Source organism: Empidonax traillii, unplaced genomic scaffold (genome assembly GCF_003031625.1).
Source record: "Empidonax traillii isolate 1590-97213 ecotype Southwest subspecies unplaced genomic scaffold, ASM303162v1 scaffold35:size4298261, whole genome shotgun sequence".
NCBI lineage: Eukaryota > Metazoa > Chordata > Aves > Passeriformes > Tyrannidae > Empidonax > Empidonax traillii.
In genome coordinates, this window is record NW_020955228.1 from 2,733,857 (window position 1) to 2,750,878 (window position 17,022).

The 17,022-nt window shown below is 37.5% G+C and overlaps 1 protein-coding gene across 1 annotated transcript in view; it reads left to right on the forward strand.

Moving 5' to 3' along the window:
* The window catches only part of HDAC9 (histone deacetylase 9), a 461,802-nt gene that overhangs the window by 19,798 nt on the left and 424,982 nt on the right, over positions 1 to 17,022 (forward strand). The gene's annotated exons all lie outside the window — the stretch shown is intronic.

Sequence of the window (17,022 nt, forward strand, 5' to 3'; positions counted from 1 at the left end):
AATGGAAGTAGTAGAACATTGTCATAGATTTCAGCAGGATTGAATTCTTATTATTGCATTGATAAATGTACTTTGCATTTTCTTCCTGCTGAAATTGAAATGTTTGCTATCTTGCTGTATTTAAACTTCAAAAAAGTACGTGAAAGTGAGGATTCTTTGATTTGCCTACTTTATGAGTTGCCTTTATTTTATTTTTTTTTATTTTTTCCCGTCCCTCTTGCTCCAAGCTGATGCTGTCATACTTTCATTTATTTCTGAATGGATATTTTGCGTTTCTGTACACCATTATAATTTTTACTTACTGATTCTTTTCCTTGTCTCTTTATCATAATAATTGACTATTTTAGCTGAAGGCATATCTTGGGATAAAGCTCAGTTCCTTACATCATCTTCTGGCAGCCTAACAAATTCTCTAAACCTTTTCTGTGTCCTCTTTTGTCTTCTGTTTCTCAGCTTTGGGGCTATATTTTCTTGACTGGCTGTAATTGGATCTTTTTATCTGCTTCCAAGAAAGTGGTTTTCTTCCTAGTTCTACTAAAAAAAGAGGGGTCAAAAATTTAGCGCACCAGCTTTCTAAGGCTTTGTCAGTGATAATGGGAGATGCATCTTTTTTGTCTTTCTAGGTATTGAAAAAAAAGAGTTTGTTAAGTGATTAAACGAACAATACTAATGAACTAATGCAGTGCATGTGCTGCATAGGTGCAACATCTGCACAGCTATTTTTTAGCTCTGAAAAGTGAAAAGGCTACATCCTGTTAATATCCGTTAGCATGGATTCAGTTGTGTGCTTACTGTATTATTTATGGAGTTCCTTAAAGTAGTGCTAGAAAAGCAATAAATAACTGATAAGGCTTTTTGCTGCTTCACATTGATTAGCTGTTTTATCAGCAGTTAGCTGTTTCATCAGTAAGTTCATCACACCAAGATCTATAACAACTTTAAATTTTTAGCAGAAGCATCAAATTAGTTTCTTGAACACTCAAAAATGTATGTAAATGTGAACTGAGAATCATTTAATGGTTTGGGTTGAAAGGGACCTTTTAAATTCACCTAGTCCCATCTGCCATGGGCAGGAGCATCTTTCAGAAGATCGGGTTGCTCAAAGCCCCATCCAACTTGAATTTGAACACTTGCAGTGATGGTGCATCCACAGCGTCCCTAGACAACCTGTTCCAGTATCTCATAACTCTCATCATAAAGAATTTCTTCCTTATGTCCGATCTAAACCTACCATCTTTCAGTTTAAAACCATTTTCTCTTGTCCTGTCACTACAGACCTTGGTAAGAAACCTCTCTGATCTTCTTTATAAGTCTCCTTTATGTATATTGAAGGGCCACAGTAAGGTCTCAACTTACTCATACATGATAATATAAATTCCATGAAGCTAATTCTTCATTTTACTGGAAAGTCAGTTTGTGGACTAGTGCTGAAATAGCTGAATACTCAATCATTATGGAATCACAGAATATGCTGAGTTGAAAGGGACCCAAAAGGGTCATTGAGTCCAGTTCCTGGCCCTGCACAGGACCATTCCCAAGAGTCACACCATCTGCCCAAGAGAATCATCCAAATACGTCTTGAACTCTGTCAGTCTTGGTGCTGTGACCACTGGTCACCACAGAGAAGAGATCACTCTCTGCCCCTCTTTTTCCCCTCACAAGGAAGTTGTGACTGCAATGAGGTCTCCCCCCAGTCTCCTCTTCTCCAGGCCGAACAGACTAAATGACCTCAGCCGCTCCTCGTATGGCTTCCCCATCTTCATTGCCCCCTTTGGACACTGTCTAAGATCTTAATATCTTTCTTATATTGCAGTGCCCAAAACTGCACACAATATTCAAGGTGAGGCCACGCCAGTGCAGAGCAGAGTGGGATGGTCACCTCACTCGACTGGCTGGCAATGCTTTGCCTGATGCCCTCCTGGACATGGTTGGCCCTTCTGACTGCCAGGGCACTGCTGACTCAGATTCAACTTCCCACTGATGAGGACCTCCAGCTCCTATTCTGTGGTGCTGCTCTCCAACCTCTCGTTCCCCAGTCTGTACAAACATCCAGGGTTGTCCCAGTCCCAGTTGCAGAATCTGGTACTTGCCCTTGTTAAACTTCATACAGTTGGTGACTGCCCAGGCCTCTAATTTGATGAGGTCTTTCTGCAGGGTCTTCCTGCCTCTGAGGGAGTCAACAGCTCCTGCCAGTTTTGTGTCATCCACAAACTTGCTTAGTATCCCTTCCATCGTGCATCCAAGTAATTTATGGAGATGTTGAAGAACACAGGACCTAAGATGGAGCCCTGCAGAGCCGCACTAGCGTCAAGGTCCCCAGTCTGATGTTACCTCATTCACTATTACCCTCTGTGCTCGACTTGTGAGATTGCTCACCCACCACATGATGTGTTTATCCAGTTGTGTGCTGGACAGTTTGTTCAGAATGATCCTGTGAGAGACAGGATCGAAAGCCTTACTGAAATCCCAAAAAATTACATCAACTGGCTTCCCTTGACCATCTAGGTGGGTTACATTGTCATAAAAGGTTTGATGAGCAGGGCTTTCCTCTCATGAAGCCCTGCTGGCTGTGACTGATGACTGCGTGGTCTTTCAGGTATTTTTCAGTTCCTCCCAGAATAATGTTCTCCATAACTTTATCAGGCACTGAAGGGAGACTGACAGACCTGTAGTTTCCAGGGTCCTCTTTGTCTTTCTAGAAGTAGACAAGTAGAAGGTTACTTTTTATTTATATTTCAATTAGTTTACTACGCCAAACTGATACATTAATCAGAAAAATCTTTAGTCACAAGTACGGGATATTGCTTCGTAGTCTTATTCAATCTTGAGCTAGACTAGAGATCCTTGAAAAGGAGGCTTATGCTGTATTTGCCTGGTGCTGTTTTTGAAGCCTGAAATGACCTGAGATTTGGCTCACTCAAAATTTGAGTGGGTTTTGAAAGGAGATGACGTCACTGCACTAATTTTTTGGGAAACCTCATCTGGTTTTACAGAGACTATTTTAGCCACAGGTTTATGGTTTGGGATTTTTATGTTTATGAGGAAAGTAGCTTCTTCCAGCTGTGGGACAGTGTAGTTTTTCCATAATTACTTGCTTCAAGCTCAGATTTTATATTGCCAGTAAAACATAGTTGAAGTTGAACAAAGAGCTTTCTCATTGTGAATGCCTGTGCTTTTATTTAAGTTGTCTGTCTTTATTAAATAAATAGTTGTAATTATTTAGTAATTAACTAGGTTAGGCATTTTCTGCTGGGTAGGGATTAGTTTTTGTTGTTTTGCTTCCTTTTGAATTCTATGTTAGGTTTTACTTTGTATAGCTCTGTTTATACAAATCTAACCATAAAGTTGTCCATGTGTCCTAAAGTCAAGAGGAATTTGATTACCATGCTATTAAAGTTTAAAAATAAAATAGAAAATATAGTAGTATCTTTATACTAAGTCAAAAGAACCCTGGATATACTGGAAAATATTTCAATGTGATATTTATTTACCAGTCTGTGGTATGGCATGCATAATATCCTCAAATATAATGATTCAATTTCTGTTGAAACTTGCTTTTCAGAATGCTTTTCAGTATGATTGGTGGTGTAATGAAACAAAAGGAGTTAGGTATCTACAGTGAGGAGTCTGCAGCAGGAAATCTGTAGATGTATGAGTGGTCCTGGTCTGTGGACAGGTTGTTGGGACTCTGCCAGTAAAAATAATATAAAATCTTTTCCTGTTTGTGTATCTGCTACAAGAATTTGCCAGCAAATCCAAATGTAACAGTGTAATTTAGTTATATTCTTTTATGCTTCTTACTTGTTGTGGGAAAAAATCTAGGACCATTTTCATTAACTTTTACTGTAGAAATATGGTTACCAAAGTGACTTATGCTTGAATAGCAGGTAACAGTTCATTTGGACATGTGTGTGATTTTTACATGGAAAAAAAAAAAGGTAAAAATTATATTTTTCTCAGTTTAAAACCTGAGATTTCCTGAAAGTGGACTGTTTGGTTCTATATTGAATATCTTGTAAATTCCTAAACTCCCTTTACTTTATGATATACTCACATACAGTGTATCTGTGCCCTTCTTTTTTCTTTTTTCCCCTTACTACTGGAAGACCTGTCTTGCTCAAAGTTACGTAGAAAAATTACTTGTCACATTGCTTCCCCCAGACATATGCTGGGAGCCCAGTTCTGTTCCACTTCCCCCTCCCCCCATGTATTGTGTCCCTTCCTGCCTCTGTGCCTTTGCTAAACCATCTGTGCACTTTTCTTTGAGTCCTAAAGGTTTAAGAAATGTCCTATTTTGTTTGACATTAGTTTTGTTTATGTTAATCTGACAGGTGATGGTTTGATTTAGAATTGCTTCTACAAGCTGAAAATCTTTTTTTAAAGATGACATATTTCCCTTTCATTTTCAAATTCTATCAGTCTCTTAAATTTATGCAGCAGTAATTAAAAGCATTGCATTGTCTAATGTTTGTGATTAATGTAGGATAGATCTGGATAAATCACAGACTGAATGCTACATTACCTTCCTGCTAAGGCAGGGACAAATATTCTTTTTTGTGTAAGGTAATAGCTTTTGCTATTTTTTTTTACCTATTTTAGAGGCAACAGCAGGAGGAATAGTCTTACTGAACCATAAAATGAATTTTGTGATTGTCTTTGAATGGTTGACATCTGCAAACCTGTTCATTCCTACAGAATAACAAAAAAAAAGAAAGAAACCCAAAATTTTCTTTCTTATCTGAGCACTCAAAGTTCATAACAAACTGAGAAGCACCGACTGAATTGAACATGGAGTCATGGAATATATATGTCCCAAGTTGGAAGGGACCCTATAACTAACCCGTATGACTGAGATCATCATCCAGATACTCCTTGACCTCTGCCATGATCACTTCCCTGGGGAACCTGTCCCAGTGAGTGACCACTCTCAGTGAGGAATCTTTTCCTAATGTCCAAGAGAAGTTCCCCTAATGTATCTTTATTCCATTTCCTTGTGCTCTATCTTTTGACCGTGAGAGAGACCAGCACTTCCCCCTCCACTGCTCCCCTTGGGGAAACTGTAGGCTGTGACAAGGATGCCCCTCAGCCTTCTCTTCTCCAAGCTGAACAAACCTAGTGGCCTCAGTTGCTCTTACAGGACAAGACTTACAAGGTCTGGCCCTCAAGGCCTTTGAACGTCTTGGTTACCCTCCTCTGGACAAACTCTAATAGTTTGATGACGTTCTTATACTGAGGCACCTAAAACAGCACAGAGTGCTTGAGGTGTAGTGCAGTGTAGAGCGAGACAATCACGTCCCTAGACCCGCTGTTGATGCCTGATGCACTCCAGGACATGCTTGGTCCTATTGGCTTCCAGGGCACATTGTTGACTTGCGTTCAAGTTGCCATTAATGAGGGCCTCCAGATCTCACAAATGCAGCCTCTTCCATGGATATTCAGATTGCTGATTTTGAAAGAGCAGGAAGAAAAATAATCGAGCTTTTAATGTATTTACACAACATCTTTATATGTTTCACATGTTTATGATGGCAGGTGCAACGTTCTGCAGCGCTCCTTCTCAAGGGTTTGCCAAAACCATTAATTCCAACTGTTTTCATGCAGTAAGGGTTGCTTGTTTAATCGAGAACAAGAATTGAGTCATCTTTTGCCCTGGTTTTGCTTGTTGTGCTTTTTATTTTACCTGAATCAAGTGGGATTTTTTTTTGTATATGCATAAGAGTGGTTTTGGGTTCTTTGTTCTGTTGTATATGTGTCTTTTCTTATCTGACTTTTCCTTTTTTTGGTCCCCCAAGTCTTCATGAAACTTGGTGGTTTTAGCTGTGATTTTTCTTAAGGTCTTAAAATCTGCAATTTAAAACTGAATTTGTGTTGAAAGAAGCCTACACAGTTGAAACTGAAATGCCTGTGCATGTGAAATCTTTCAGATTTCAGTACTTGCCACAGTTGTAACCCTAACAAGAAGGGAAACTGAGTCACTTGGTAAGAAGTCCATTATTTCTGTGTGTATGTAACTAGATGCAAAAGTGCATAGATATAGAATTAATTTTATGAAATCAGGACCTTGTTACTAGATAAAATTTTTAAACATTTTGTTTTGGGAACCGATAGCTGATATTTATGTCTGAGATTTAAAAAGGTGTAAGCACCTTGTAAGCACCTTTTGTATGTACAAAAAGTAATTAACTCTGTGTACAAAAAATTGCATTAAAAATAGTTGCAAGTATATGTATATTCATAGTAATCATTTGGGGCAAAACCAGCTGATTAGTTTGATGTGTGTTGGGTGTTATTTTATTTGCTCAACCCTCAGATACTGAGCAAGAGTGGACAAGAGCTTGGTCAAAATGTGGGTTGTGTTGGGTTCCCCCCCTCCTCTCTCCTGCACAAGACTTACTTTTCCATAACCTTTATGAATGTCATTAGCTTTTCCTTTTATTGTGTCCTAGTGCTATTGCCAAATGACAATATGCATTTGCATCAGAGGTCAGCAAGTTTTGCTTTATGAGTTGAAGTCATCACCCAGGTGCATTAATAAGTCTCTTCCATTGTGGCTGGAAAGTTCCGGTAGGAAGGATGTATTATAATACTAGTGCATAAATTATCGAAGACAGTGTTTATTTTCCCAGTGACATTGGTGAAATCACAGAAAACTAATCAAGGTGAAAATAATTTTCAGACTTGTACATGTGATGCAATATAACTGCCTGATACAGAAAGTCTGTTTTCTTGGATTCCACTGCTGAAAATGCCAAAGTGTTAATCAAACTTTCATATATCATTTAGTCTCTGCTGAATCATACCCTTAAAAAATGTCAGTTTAGAATTAAAACTTGTCTTATGAAAACAAGTAAGCTCTTCAGTAAAGAAATCTATTGTCAAAGAACATTCAATGTGAATGTTCTTCAAACCATCAGCTTTAGTGAAAGATTTACTTTCTTGTAAGACAACCTATACAAAGTTTGTTACTTATCAAACACTGCAAATAACAGTTTCAATAATTAAACACCTCGTGGTAGTAGTTCTTTGGACATTGAAAAGCCTAAATTAAAGCCTAATGTAAGCTCAAGTAAAAAAAAATTTGTCCAATCTTTGAGAAAATTCAATGACTCATATGTTCTCTGGCCAACTATATGCTTTTCCTGAGGAAAATTTGACTGAAACTTGTTTTCAATGAACAGAAAACTACTTAGCTGTTAAGCAACAAAAGCTGAAGGATTCTTGATGGTAATAAAGACAAAAATCCTTTTACTTCTAAGCAGATAAACCCACTTTTTCATCATAATGAAAAATTTTGACTCATCTCAGTTGCTTTTAATGCATAAAATAACATTGGACCACATCTCATATAATGAATCACAACTAGGAAAAATTTCCACTTAGAGCTTGCTTCTACTTCTTACTAAGCTTGCCGATAACTTCTGTGTACCTACAGACCCTCTTCTGTGTTGATTCTCTCATTAGTGTGACTTAATCACTTTGTAAAAATCTTAAAGATGTCAATCGCCACTCATGACTGTGCTTGATGCCTGTACTGAGCTGTGTTGTCCCCCTCTGCTTTGTTTCCTGGCAAATGTTCCAAGGTCCTCGCAGGAGGAATTCTTTAGGTGCTACATAAACACAAGACAATTGTGTTCTCACCTGGGGTCTCCGTGTTACATAATAGAAGTAACTGGCTGCTTTCTGTAGGTGATTGCCGTGATTCTTGGCTTGTGTTTTACCTATTTGTAGGTGCTTCTCCTTCTTTGTATTCTTGTGACACTTGATCCACAATGAAGTTGTCATTAGTTTGTATTTTGCATGTCTTACTCCTGTGTACTATTTATTTCTTTGGAAAATTTTCTGTCTGGTAGAAGTCAGTATTGCCAACCACCCAAATAGGCCTGTGGATTCCAAGTTCTCTGCTTTATATTTTCTTCAAATACTCATTTCTCAGATTAATATTTTAAGGCAAATAAGAGATAAAATTCAGAAAGCATTTTAAATTTTTTTTCCTAAGAAAATATATCATAAATGGCTTAGATTTCCAAAAATCAGAAATATATGTAAGTATAGAAGAGTATAATAATTTAACTGTAAATGAGATAACACTCCTACAGGTTTTTGAATATGCCTGTGTCACTGAAGGAATGCATCTGAGACTGGGTACTATTTCTGTAGTGGAGAAGGTGGTACACATGGAAGGGTCATGTTTGAGAGCTGTATTTTGTATTCCACGTGAATGTACTAATTCAAGTCCATTGAGGCATGGTGTAAGAGCTCTTCTGTATATGACATTTCAGAAAAGTTTTGATAACTTTTAAAGCTCTGTTAAATAACACAGTATCAAAAGTCTTACTAAATGGTTTAAATCCTGGATGGGACATTTAGGTCCTAATTTAATGGAAGTAGCAAAAGTGTTTCAGTAGAAACCAAGAACAGTTTTTTAGCCTCTGTGGAAGGGCTGGGGAGCAGCAAAATATTATGGTGATTCACCCTGAAGTTTGTCTGGATTCATCCAAGCCAAGTGTCAAAGCAAAGCTTACAGAGACATATTGTGTTCTAAAAATATGAAGTGTTTGCAAATCAGATTCTATTGAATATGATTATCCATGCTAATATCTCTATATAAACATACAATCTAACATGAATTTGGATTTTCAAGGCTATTTAGCGGTGAGTTCACTCTAGCCTTTTTGAAGGTAGTGGTGATATTGCCAAGTGTTTATATTTAGCTTTTTGATCACATCAAAGCATTTAATCATTACATAATAAGAAGGTTTCAATGAGGGAGAGTATGTCCTTTTGTCTTAAAACCAGAAAAACTTTATTACCATATATCTAAGTGAAATGAGAGCAAATAGTTATACTGAAAGTAAATTTTTGGTGATTCCAAATTAAATTTTTTTAATGTCTGAGGAGGTTTATACATGAAGCTGCTCTTCTAAAATTTTATTAAATTTTTTCCTTTTAACTTAAGCATCACATTCCCTCATGCTTCTTTTAAGAGCTGAGAAGGAAAGCAAGACTGATTCCTTCGGAGGGCAGTTCAGATCCCAGGCCAAGCATCTGAGATTCCTTTTGGAGGCTTTCTCTTCCAGATAAGTAGTTTCTTCTTGTGGAGTCTAAGACAGACAGACTTCCATACTAAGTCATTTCATGAGATGTGTTCTGTTAGTCTAAGTATGTACAATGCTGAAGAACTGCAAAAGTGCATTTTTGTGTAAAGGAAGCTTTGATGTTCTGATACATTCTGGTTACAAAGTCTCACTTCTGTAAATATTCAGGTGCTGTGCATCTCAGTTTAAATTTAAAACATAAAAACTGGTTATACTGCCCTTGACTTGAAAAGATAGAGTAAAAAAGGAATAGGGGAAAATTGTGTCACTATCTAAAGTCCTTTATTGGTAGCTATATGTTAGTTACCACACTGTGCAACCAGGTGCAATAGCAGCTGAAATAAAATTCAGTTTAAGAGAAAAGAAGGGGGGTTCGCTGAGAGAAATTTAGTTTTCAACTGGTGAAAAGGCAAATATAAACCACAGCTGAATTACTGTGGACTACAGATCATAGGCTCAAAGGATTTTAGAAGTGCTCTGTTTACTTCCTCTGAAAGAACAAATTTGTAGTTCTAGTGCTCTGTATTATGTTGGGTTACCTGAACCATGGGAAAAGTTGTATTTTAATAACATGACTGGTGAAAGTTTGCATGCTTAACTATTTCTTCTTATGTAGAACTATTTATTAGGAATGTGTTTTGAAGTGGTGTTTTTTATTCTATATTTTTCTGACATAGAATAAAAAATCTGCCTCATTCTCTCCTTCCCTCTACTGTAACGTGTTGTTAATCATTTTCGTGGATTAAAATTAATTCATGCATTTTTAGAGAAGTGGATGTTCTTAGACACACAGCAGGCAGAGATGGGTAAGAGTATGCTCAGCAGGGTTGTTTCTTTTCACAGGACTTAAAAGCGGGGTTTTGTTTTGTTTCTTTTTTGTTTTAATTATCCATGACTAAATTATTAATGATGATTGATAATAAATTACTGATTAATCAGGTCTAGCCTCCCTAAAATATTCCCTAAATTAATCGTAGTTTAGGTCATAGTGCAGAGCTCACAGTGCTTGTTCAAGTCCCTGTACTCCAGCTGTCATTTAACTTTGCTTACCGCAGAAGTCTGCTTAAAATTTTTCAAAGGCAAATTTCAGAATTTAGAAAGTATTTCTAAAATAAGTGCTTGAGTTCTCTCTGGGGCTTCCTTCCCTGGAGCTTGCATAATGAGTTTTGGTAGGGCTGGGGTAGAGACTCAAAATAAAAGAAACTTATAATTTGGGATTTCCTTCAAAGTAATCTGTAGTGGCTGACTTTGTCCAGCTTTTTGAAAAAATGAAGAGGTCATAAACGACAAATTCATTCTTTCAGTTGTCTTCTTCTGATGGAAATTTCTGCACACAGCTGTGTAGGGGGAGAGGACTTTACCCACTTTCATACTACCTGTAAGGGCTGTTCTTTGTGTGTCTTGTAGCAGAATGGCTGAGGCTGGAAAGCTTCTCTAGGGATTGTCTAGTTCAGTCACAGTGCACAAAGCACAGCCAGCTGCAGTAGGTGGTCAAGGCCATGTTCACTTGGGTTTTGAGTATCTCCAAGGGTGGAGACTACACAGTCCCCCTGGGCAACCTGTTCCAATGAGAAAGGCTTTTGTTTCTTTGGTTTTTTCCTTATGTTTAACTGGATTTATTTATCTCTGATGGTATTTTTTTTTCTGTTGCTAGACACCAAACTTCAGTTTAGAAGTAGTGAGCTACCTCTATGCTACAGAGAAGCATTAAGTTCTGATACTTGCATCCCTCTTTTCATCAGTTTTGTGAAGACTGAGAAGTCCATTATGTTTCCCTGATTCCAGCAGAACCTGTTGGCAGGACTCTGGGAATGCAGGAAGGAACTCTTCCCTTCTGGAAGTGCTTGTGTATGTTTATTAATGTTACAGTCTAAGTTATATTTTACATTGCTTCAAGTGGCCGAAGTGGTAGAAATCAAATTTGTACTTCAGTGACCTCTGTATTTTAGGATACACTTTTCCCCAGGAAAAGTTCTTTTTGTTTCCAAACTGTTTCTAAGCAATACTGATTAAAATCTGGCATAATTTAAAAAAAAATCAAAATGTGGCCATAGGGAAGCCTGTCTCATTTTCTATTTCTTCTATGAAAGCATCATATAAGCCAATCCCTCACCTAGTGTGGTCCTTGCTACTGACTGGTTGCACTTGCTGCAGAATTCATCTTGTAGTTCAGCTTTTACTTTGTCAGGGCACAGCTGGATGTGCATTCCTCTTGGCCCAGCCAAAGCACTGGCAAAAAGAAGGAAGACAGGACAACTTAAGCTACAGCAGCTGCATGGTGAAAAAGTTCCAAAACCTGATAAGGCTCAAAAAAGGTTTTTGTTTGGTTGGTTTTTTGTTTGTTTGTGGGGTTTTGTGGGTTTTTTGTTTGTTTGTTTGTTTTAAATTTATTTCTTATTTTTTTTTTAATTTTAGCTACATCATATTATTAACTGGCTTCACAGGGAAATAGAGGAGAAGCTTGTGCCAATTTGATGTAATAGGCATAGCAGAAGTCCAGCCAGCAGCTTAGCAGCACATTATTTATTCCTGTTGATTGAGGCCTTGGATTCTTTTTTGGTGGAAGACATCATCTCATCTTGCTTTTTAGAAACATTGTTTTTGCTTCATCTCTATAGTAGATGGTGAGTGTAGAATAGATTGTCAGAATGGCTGTACAGCTCTGTTGCTTGCTTAATAGAGTTTCAGGAAGGGGGATTTCTCTTACTGGACAGAAGTCTGAGCCTCTCACAACAGCGTGAGCAGTGTGCTCACAGCATGTGTGAGGTATAACACTGCTGAATATTGCATGTGAATAATTGGAAAAGTATAAGGATTTAACCTACTGTTCAAAAGAAATAGTTACATGTTAGTAGTATAGCTGAGGATTCTTTATGATTCTGTAAGAGGTACTTTTCTGTTAGGCAAAATGTCAAAAATTACTTTGCTGCGGAAATATAAAGAGTATCACAGTCTAGAACTTGCTACTAGAGTGGTTGTTTAATACGGAACCTCCAAAGGTATGTACTGCAAAATTGTTATAGACTTCAAAAAGTCTTTAAGTAGATACCTAATTAAGAATAAGATACCTGAACACCTTACGGTAAAATACTTAATCCTGCACTGAACTCTGGATTCTGAAGGCTTTGCTATGGAACCATTAAATTCTCACTGAAAGCAGTTATATATCCCAGTATCTATTAGAAATGCTGCAAGTAAATCTGGGCGGTATTTGCATATAAAGGTCACTGCATAATAGCACATGCTGCATAATGTCCTGATTTTAGTTTAGCTTTTTCCTATTTTACGGTTGTAAACCAATCAGAATAGCCATTTGCTCTTGGAACTGATGTCTTTAAGTCCTTTGTGTTAGAATTCACACCATTCTTTAACACCTTAACACCTTTCCCATATGCCAGCTCTCTTCCTAATCCAATTTAGAAGTTTCATACAAGGTTAGAAGGGTTGGATTTGGCACTCAGGGTTTGACTTACATGGGTGCAAATCACTTTAGTAAAAGTTCTTTGAGATTTGTCTTCCAGTCTTTATGTTGTCATGCTTTTTATTTTCATTTTTTTTGTGAGGAGCTATAGCTTGATCTTTTTGAAAATCTGATTTTCATTACACAGAGTGTGATTGCCTATTCAGTAATTTTTTTGGGGGTAAAATGTCTTTAATTTAAAAGTGGTATTCTTTTTTAACCATCATCTTTTTCATGTTCTGTAGAGAACAATTACTGTTTATTTTGGTTTTTTTTTTTAACCTTTCGGATTTCTTTTAATTGAGCTCTTTGCTAAACTGCTCAATGAGAAACAGAATTTTTACCAATTCTGACAGCTGTTTTAGATACCTAGTTTTTTAACACACAAGCTGTTAGATGTGAGAAGTGATTACTTTTCCTTTTTAGTGACACTTCAGGCTAATGACCTCCAACATTTTGATTTCAATTCCAGACAACAATTTTGTTGGGAAGTAACTTAAAGCTATTTTAAAACAATATATGCAGCAGAGAATTGACTTGATGTGTTATTAGTTGTGCTGACCTGTCATGTTCAGAATTTAATGAAGTGTATAATTCTATATCTGCAGAATCTTATATAAGGATTTTCTAAACTCCTTTACAAATAGAGTTATTATGGAGTTGGGTAAAAAATCCTCCTCCAAAAGAAATATCTGGAAGATACCTCCAGGATGTAGTTTTGAAAACTATGGATTCATTTCAGTTCTCATGAAAAATTCATCTTGAGAACAGGGGAAATAGAAGTAGGAATATATTTTTCATCTGAATTCTGTTAATTTGTATTCATTGCATCCAATTTCAGAAACTTGATTCCCAAAAGAATTTTGAGGTATAGGCACAAGATAGGAAAAATATAGTCATGAATATAGTTTTGGGATGACACAGCGAGAGATGACTGTTTAAAGAAATAGTATTAACTTGAAGTGCTCACTTGTGTTTTAAAATACTGTACCTACATATAGTCATGAGAAACAAGGTTTGTGGTGGCTGATGGGCATGAAGACCTACATTCCATCTTGCACTGTTCTTCTGTAGCAATTTCAAAGGTGCATCAGTCCTTGGAGAACAAGAACGGTTGAATTTCCTTTGAAGAAAAAGGGGAAGGTTCCTGGGTGAGGAAATACAAGTCACTGATGTGTAGCACCACCTCCAGTGATATATCTGAAGATAGAAGTTAGTTTGCTGTATATTGCCTAATATTCTGAGTAGATAATGAATAAAGGATGAATTATTATTCAGTTAAAATGTAGTGCCTTAGGAAGTGCAGTTAGTCTATACTAAATACACTTGCTGTACCTTAACATCTTCAGGGTTTGTCTGATTAGGAATTGTTTGATGTTTTTTGTGGATGGAGGTGGAGTACAAATGCACCACCCAATGAGCTTAGTACCTCACATGAATTTTAATGTTCAGTGGCCAGTGCTGTGCTTTTTTCCCTTTGGTTCAGGGCTAGCATTAAAAAATATGTGGTACTGCCATTTATAGTGTCTAATTTTGCAGTATGACATTCCTTCAGTCAAAGGAAAGAAATTAAGTATGTCAGCTTATCAGTAGAAGTGTATTTGAATGAGAATGCCAGTGTTGTTGTGAATATAATTCTGTATATGGTGATGTGGAATTTTTCATGGTTCTTAATGTGAGCTTTGACAGTATGAGCCTTATATCATATTTGCAAGGAGTTGTTAAAATTGAACCTGAACAACAACATTCAGCTTAGTGAAAGCTTTGCATTCACAAGTATGGAAATAGAGTATCAATGCTAACCTCCACTTATTAAATATAAGACTGCTAGTGCAGTTGATTTTACAAAATTCCTTAATGGAAATCTTTTTATGGAGATCCCAGCAGAATGCTTTCTTATACAGGAATTATTCTTAGTAGGTTTAACAACAGTGAATATTCAGTGCTGATGCTGTCTATGATGATCTTGAAAAGGAAAGATCCTGAAGTTCCACATTATGTAATCACAGAGTAGCTCCAGACCCCTGGAGATACCTAGTCCATACCCTTCCTCAAGGCTGGGTCAACTACAGCTGGTTGCCCAAGATTGTGTACAATATGCAAGGATTGAAACTCAACAAACTCGCTGGGCAGCCTGTTCCTGAGATGTTTGACCTCAATAACAGTGAAAAAGTGCCTTGTAATGTTTAAATGGAATTACCCATATTTCAGTTTGTACACATTGACTGCTTTTCTGTCACTAGGGATCACTGAGAAGAGTCTTGCTCTGTCTCCTTCACTTCTTTTTACATAGCTGCTCTGCAATGGAGCACCTCTTTTTCCTCTGACCTTGGTGTTCCTTCTGTTTCTCACTTTTTTTCCTGCCACCCACCCCCTTCCCCCAACCTTGGTACATACATTCAGTAGATACATTTTCTCTAGCCCATTGAAGTCCCTCTGAATGACAGCACAACCATCTGCTCTGTCAACCACTCCTTCCAGTTTTGAACTGTCTGTGGAACTGCTGAGGTTACGCTCTGCACCATGAGGCAGATCCTTAATGAAATCTATACTGACCCCTGGGGGCTCCATTAAAATGACTGGCCTCCAGCTGGACTTTGGCCTGCAGATCGAAACTCTTAAAAGCCTGGCAGTGCAGCCAATTATCAGCCGACCCTGCTGTCCACTTTCCTATCTCTGTTTCAGAGTTTTTGGGGATGTTCTGAGGAACGGTGCTGAAAGCTTTGCTAAAGTCAAGATAAACAACATTCTCAGCTTGTCCATGTTCTAGCTACTTTGTAGAAGGCTATCACGTTGGCCAAGCATGATTTTTCTTCTTAAATATGTGCTACCTATTTCCCGTCACCTTCCTGTACTTCACATGCTTGCAAATTGTTTCCAGGATTATTTTCTTCATCACCTTCCAAGAAATTGGGGTGATGTGGTCTGGCCTTTAGTTCTCTGTCTTCTCCTTCCTATCCTTCTTGAAGACAGGAGTGATGTCTGCTTTCTTGTAGTCTGTTTGAACCTCTCATAGTCATGACCTTTCAAAGGTATTTTGAAAGTGGCCTTGGAGTGATACTGTTCAGGTCCCTCAGCACTCAGGGAAGCATCCATCCCATCAGGTCACATAAACTTTTGTATATCCAGCTTGTTTAAATCTTCCCTAACCTAATTATTCTTCAAGGGTAAGTGTTCCTTGCTTTAGAAGAGCAGGGAAGAGCTATGAAGCATCTTCTTTCTACAGAGTTTCAGCAAAGCTGGTATCCATAACCCAATACAGGACTGATGGGACCACTGTTTTGAGTGTGGAATTTCAGTATTTGCACTGACAGGAGCATGTCGGTCATATCTACTCTCACACACAGCCATCCAAATTACTTGCAGTTACTGTTATTGGTGAAAAAAGGTGAAGATTTGTTTGTGAGGAGAAAGCTTAGCCATCTGAGAGTGCAGTCTGAACTGACTACATGTCCTCTGGTCATATTAGGTTCAAATATCCATTGGGGTGGGAGGGGCCACACAAAATGAACTTACACATAATTATAGTTTTAGCTATTGTTATTGTAAGTGAATTTAGAATATTAGAATATTGTCAAATTCTAATACCCACAGTTTTCCTAATGCCTAAATATTATGTTTATTTTAACTTCATACTGAAAATTCACTCTTGTAAAGTCCATAGTAAAGCATTAATATCCATTCTCTACTTTGAGACATAGTGCAGAGTCCGATCTGGGGCTAGATACTGAATGAATGGATATTGGATTCACTGGAAAGTGTTTCTTCACAATCTTTGTAGCTGCTAAGATAATAATGAGCTCTAAAATCAAGTAGAATCTTAAAACTCCTCAATTGCATGTTGGTTGTCCTTATACTGATGAATCTTGGAACTGTCTCAGTCAAAGTAAGGATGTGGCCAAATACAGGTTTTGGATTAGGTTAACTGTAGAGTCTGTTCAGTTTAATAGCAGTTCCATCTGGTATTTGATAAATTTTGACACATCAGGTAAGCAAGGCAAAGTAATTAGGATTTTCATGAAGTATGAATATTGATTTTACAGGTGCTGTCTGCTGGAGTGCTAGATGTGTCCAAATATCATCCCTATTTGAGCAGTGTATGTCCAGCTTGCTTTATGGGGCGTAAAAGCAGAAGTTACTTGTCTAGATGTGTGGTTTTCCTTTCTTGAATGATAATGATGCTAAACTTCAGTGATTATACTTGGTTAAAATGTAATTTACTATCTGGAATTTGGCTGAGCTCAGCTTGAAACTAAATGTGCAGTTGGTGCCTTAAAAAAAGTGACAAAAACTGCTAAAATATTCAGCACTAAGAATATCTTTGACTACTTAGATGCTTTAGGAACAGTGGCTGAATAGGATAGTCGCAGTCGTAATGCACTACAACCTTCTTTCTCTCTCATGATTCTGTTTATATCATGCTTGAATGAAAATTTATTTTAGTTCCCTGAAAGCCTCTTCTCTGCA